The following is a 6,000-nucleotide window of genomic DNA, read 5'->3' as shown; positions in this document are numbered from 1 at the left end:
CACCTTTTTCACTTGGCTAACTCCTTTTCATCCTTTAAGTTTCAGTCTAGATCTCACTTCTTCCAGGAAGTCTTTGCTGATTCTCTAAATCTGGATTCTGTCCCTCTTATGTACCCCCATATGCCTATACTTCCTTCCTGTATTAGCGTATATCACATGGGATTTGTAATTACCTGTTTCCTAGTTTGTGTCCTTTAGACCATAAGCCTTGAGGGCAGTGACTGCACTTTGTTCATGCCCATGCCCCTGTGCCTACCACATAGTAGATGCTCACTAGATATGTATGAGATGAATGTGTTTGGGACACTGATTCTTCTTTCACTTCCTCCCCAGAAGCTGACCTGAAGTTTAACCACCTGCCAGGTAAGACATAAGATTTACAGAGAGAGTTCTATTTTATAAAAAGCCTTCAAGCCCAAAGAAATAATATCTAAAGGTGAAAGCTCAGGTACCTTGGCTGGTTGTAGGGTTTTCCTCCTGTGAGTAACATGTTGGGAAGGTGGTCATCTGTTCAGGGGCTGACGCTGCTAAGAACCAATGGCGGGCGAGTGTGTGTTGAGATGAAATGGAAGATGTTTTTAGGTCCTGAGCAGCCCTTTGGTCCAGCGTCATGTACAGTGATATACTGGGCAACTGGAGAGGCAGAGTGGCGTGGATCTGAGTCTGCATGATACCGTGGGGCTGGCAGAGGATCTCTCCATAGCAGTAGCTATTCATGGAGGCCATGTGGAGAAAGGGGAGTGAGTTCAAGAACTTTATTTGCTTCATTGTTCTGTCAGTTTATTTTGTGCTGATTTAATCGCCGAGGTGCTGTGATTATAGGTATATATGTGTGTATATACAATGTGCTTGAGGTTGACGATTGGGCACAGGCAGATGGTTAGATTACATGTGTGTGTTTCACACCTCTGTGGACACTGGTGTGTCCCTCTGCCTCCAGGTCTGTCATGGAAGTGAGGAGGGAAGAAAGGGAAAGAACATTTATTGAGTACCAGTTCTATACCAGATGCTTTATGATTTTTATCTTGTTTAATCCTCACAACAACTGTAGTGTAGATGTTGCTATCCCCATTTTACAGATGAGGAAACTGAGGCTCAGGACATTCTGTAACTTGCCAAAGGACATGGTAATAATTTGTGGTCCTGATAGTAATGTTCAATTTATGTCTGTTCTACCATTTCCAGGCTGACTCCTAACTCAGTGTTTAAGGTTTGGCATCTAGGACAGGACACAGAAGTAAAGCACTGACAGAGCCCAGTTAAGAGGAGAGGTTATGGACTTCCCTGGTGGCGCAGTGGTTAAGGCTCCACGCTCCCAATGCAGGGGGCCTGGGTTCAATCCCTGGTCAAAGGAACTAGATCCCACATGCATGCCGCAACTAAGAGTTAGCATGCAACAACTAAGGAGCCCACATGCCACAACTAAGACTCGGAGAAACCAAATAAATAAATAAGTAAATATTTTTTTAAAAAAGAGGAGAGGTTAAGTGTTCAGGCTCTGGGTCAGTTCAGACGGACCAAATTCAAATCCTCCCTCTGCGTCTTCACTGTGTGACTTTGACATTAGAGTGGATGCCCTTGGTGTGTCAGTGCCTTTTTCCCCAAATGCCACAAATTTCTCTTTATTAAGTAGTCAGGTCCGAACAACTTAATAAATATTTTTGTCCTAACAGCATAGCCATTAGAAAAAAATGACACAAAAGTTGAAAGAGAAAATATTTTAATTCATTCTTAAATTACCACAGTTACTAATGGGATATCTATGACTCTTGGGCATTGCCTTGCTTCTCTAACTTTGGAATCAGAGTGACCACCACCAGACTCATTTCCTGTTTCACACTGATTTCATGTTGAAAAATCCAGTTTTGCAAAAAAAGTGACGTCATTGGAAGGCATGTAGCGCCATCTACTGTAGAAGCGGTGAGTTGCCTTCAGCTAAGTAGTGCACATGATGCCTGACAGATGACGAGTAATTTATCCCTGAAATTTTTCAAATAACTTGTGGAACCTCACTGTGACAACTTGGGGCACCGTGACACACAGTTTGGGAACTGTGGTAATAGGGAATATCCAAGGTGAGTTGGGCAATTGACTTATCCTTTCTGTGCCTTGGTTTCCTCACCTATAACGTGGGTAACACTACCTAGCTGATGGGATTGTAATGAGGTTTAAATGAGGTGTTTATAAAGTACCTACACAATGGCGCCTGACACTCTACATTGGAGTCACCTGGGACAGTTAATGAAACTCATGGATGCCTGGAACCCTACCCACAGAGTCTGATGTATTTGGTTGGGGTGGTGCCCAGGCATGGGAATTACTTTTTAAAGTAGCCCAGGGGATTTTAATGTTCAGCCGAAGCTGAGAATCACTGACCTGTCACATCGTAAATAGGCTATTTTAAAAATAAAAGTAATATTTTTATTATGGTTAGGCAGAAAGAACACAAGCCTAGGTAACCAAAGTCCTGGATTCTAGAACTTTTTCCCATTTAGGGGTAGTGTGGTCTTAGGCAAATCACTTGCTGTCTCTTAACCTCTGTTCTTCTACGTAAAATGACAAAAACTTTTGTCCAGTCTTAATTCACAGGGTTATGACGTGTGAAGTAAAGTGCGTGAAACTGCTCTTTAAACTGTACAGCACTATACCAATGTATCGTGGGGAAGTAGAAAACGTGATCACTTTCTTCAACGAGTAACAAAACCCCAGGAAACTTGAGGGCCACTGTGTCTGCTGTTCTGTGTAGCATGGAGAGACCTTTAGACCCACAGCTGAAATGATAGAAACACATGGGCCCCTTCTCAGCTGGGGTGGAAGGCCCACAGCCTGCCTCTTTAAGGAATCATTACAGTATTGGAAAATTCCAGAAGGGGGCAGCCTTGTCTCAGCCCCAGACGGGTTTGAGTATAACCATCAGACAGACCCATTTTGTTTTGAAAAAGTTGAAGTGAATGTTCACTGATTTTATTTATTTTTATTAGCCACTATACCATAATACATAAAGTTTCAGTAATTACAACTCGAAAATTAAAACCTGAACAGCAATGTAAAAACTGTAAAGACATGAAAGCTAATTTTTACTTGCTTAAGGCTCTTTGGCAGTAGATCTTAGAAAAAGTTTCTCTAGATTTCTTTTTAATCACCATTTGGACTTTTGCTAATTACATCTCTATTCATACTGGGCTTATATATCAGCCATGCAAATTAGGTGTGCACATGTAATGAAAACAATAACAGTGAAATAGTTATTTCAGTAGTTAGGAGACAAGGCACTAGTTTTAACCAATTAACAATAATACTGCATCCTTTCAGTCTAAGCATACCCCAAGGTCAAGGGAAATCAAGTCCCAGGCCGCTAGAACTCACTCACAGCAGTGTCTGACTGAAAATGCACAGAGCTTCTATTTAGCTCTAAGTATCATGGTGATAATAGCTACCTTTAGTTAAGCAAATACTATGTGCCACATGCTTCATTGACAAACCATTCCTCATAGCATGTTAACAGAGGTCATGATCTTCCTCATTTTCCAGATGAAGAAACAACTCGGAGAATTTCTGCTCATGGGCACACAGCTGATGTGGGGGGAATGAGGGAGGCCTTCTGTCTGCCCAGCTCACCGTAATTCACGTGAGCTGTTCTAGTACCCATACTCAGCTGCTCTAATTCTGGTAGCTTTGGCTTGGAGACTGTCTAAGGTCTAGTCCAAGGACTTAGGCAGGACCATGTAGAGGAGGTATCCTTCCCCACAGCTCCCTGCTCTAGCCCACCTGAGCTGCCCTATAGCTTTATGGCCCTGAGGCTCAAAGGTACCTGGCAGCTACTCTCAGAATGAAGGGCCTTGCCCATAGTCACAAATCAAGGGGACTTAGGGAGTGGCTGGAATAACAATATGAATCTGAGAAACAAAGTAAGGGGCTGAAGGGTTGGATTCTCAGTCCATTGCTGGGCCTTAATGGAAACTATGTTTATAAGCCATGTGGGCTCTTCCTGAATCCAGGGAAAATATTAGCAGGAGGGCCTGCCTGTGTAGTGGCAGGGCCTCTGCACCCAGCCAAGGCTCTCTGAGGCAACTGTGAAAAGCATGTTGAAAATCTTGGATAAGACTAACCTTTAGAATAAGGCGATGCTTTATATGAACCCCTTTTCATTTAGCGTTACCTTGCATCTTCTGAATGATCAACAATGATCTACAATACATACAGTAGGTATTAAAGCTGTTCACCAAATTTTTCCTCTTCTCTGCCTTCTGACCACATGCCAGGATGGCATTGCCTGGTCCCTGGTCCCTAGTGATTGGGGGTGGCCATAGACTAGGTATGGCCAATCTGGTGGAAGTGGAAGTGATGGTATCACTTCCAGGCTGAAGCATTTAATCGTCTCTGTGAGCCCTTCCGAGCTCTCTTCCCCTCTGCAGAGCAAGTGGTAAAGCTCCAGCTAGTGGCTGCTCCATCAGCCTGAGTTTACAGTAAGGAGGGCATGGAGTAGAGGTCCCATCTGACCCACAGAGGATATGCAGAATAAATGAGAAAGAAACCTTTGTTATCTGAAGTCACTGGGGTTTGGGTTTTGTTGTTGTTCTTACTGCAGTGTGACCTAGGCTATTCTGACTGGCAGAGTGGGTTTACCAGCTACTTGCTCTGAGTCAAGGTACAGGAACTGGATTATTTAAGGAGCAGTATGTGTAGAGGAAGGGGAATGGATTTTGGAGACAGATAGATTACAATTAAATATCAGCTCTGCCACTCACTATACATATGATTTTAAGCAAATTTTAAAACCCTCTTCATACATACTTATTAAAATGGCAAAAAAAAGCAAGCAAGCAAAACCCCCTGACCATACCAAATATTGGCAAGGATACAGAGCAACTAGAACTGGGGATGCAAAATGATATGGCTACTTTGGAAAATAGTTTAGCAGTTTCTTATAAAATTAAACAACACTCGCTGTGTGTCCCACTCCTATTTGCCCAAGAGATGTGAAGCCTTACGTTTACATAAAAACCTGTAACCCTCATCCCTCAGTATCCTCAGGGGATTGGTTCCAGGACCCTCAGCAGATACCAAAATCCACAGATGCTCAAATCCCTTATGTAAAATGGCATAGTATTTACATGTAACCTAAAGCACATCCTCCCATATACTTTAAATCATCTCTAGATTACTTATGTTACAGAATACAATGTAAATAGTTATAAATACAATGTAAATGCCATGTAAATAGACTCCACATGGCAAATTCAAGTTTTGCTTTTGGGAACTTTCTGGAGGTTTTTTTTTTTTTTCCAACCAAGCTATCTACCGTTGGTTGAATACTGTGGATACAGAAGGCCGACTGCCCGTGAATGTTTTTAGAGGTTTTATTCATAACTGCCAAACGTCCTTCAGTTGATAAGTGGATTAACAACCTGTGGTTGAAGCAACTACTAATATAGGCAACAGTCTGGATGCATCTCAACTGCATTATGCTAAGTGAAAAAGGTCAGACTTGAAGGGCTACATATCGTATGATTCCACTTATAGGACACTCTGGGAAAAGCAAAGTTATAGAAACAGAAAACAGATTAGGGGCTGCCAGGGACCAGGGGTGACAGGGGTACAGCTGGCTACAAAGGGGCAGCATAAAGGAATGCGGGGGCTTCCCTGGTGGCGCAGTGGTTTAGAATCTGCCTGCCAATGCAGGCGACAAGGGTTCAATCCCTGGTCCGGGAAGACTCCACATGCCACAGAGCAACTAAGCCCGTGCGCCACAACTAATGAAGCCTGAGCACCTAGAGCCCGTGCTCCGCAACAAGAGAAGCCACCGCAATGAGAAGCCCGTGCACCTCAATGAAGAGTAGTCCCCGCTCGCCACAACTAGAGAAAAGCCCGCACGCAGCAATGAAGACCCAAAGCAGCCAAAAATAAATAAATAAATTTATTTTAAAAAAACCCTTCCTCAGACAGTTTCCTCATCTATAAAATGAATATTTCTACCTGGTAGTTTGTCGTGTGGAATGA

At 43.0% G+C, this 6,000-nt stretch overlaps 1 protein-coding gene across 1 annotated transcript in view; it reads left to right on the top strand.

The window, feature by feature from the left end:
- Window positions 1–339: 339 nt before the first annotated feature.
- IMPDH1 (inosine monophosphate dehydrogenase 1) overlaps window positions 340–6,000 on the top strand; it is a 32,785-nt gene continuing 27,124 nt past the window's right edge. The window contains exon 1 of the mRNA XM_029234133.1: window positions 340–363. The gene's annotated coding sequence lies outside the window, so the exon portion shown is untranslated. The remainder of the gene's footprint in view (window positions 364–6,000) is intronic.

This window comes from Monodon monoceros, unplaced genomic scaffold (genome assembly GCF_005190385.1).
Source record: "Monodon monoceros isolate NGI ecotype Baffin Bay Population unplaced genomic scaffold, NGI_Narwhal_1 Super_Scaffold_2, whole genome shotgun sequence".
NCBI classification, from domain to species: Eukaryota; Metazoa; Chordata; class Mammalia; order Artiodactyla; family Monodontidae; genus Monodon; species Monodon monoceros.
Note: the sequence above shows the minus strand (reverse complement) of the source record. Positions and strands in the feature narration are given on the sequence as shown.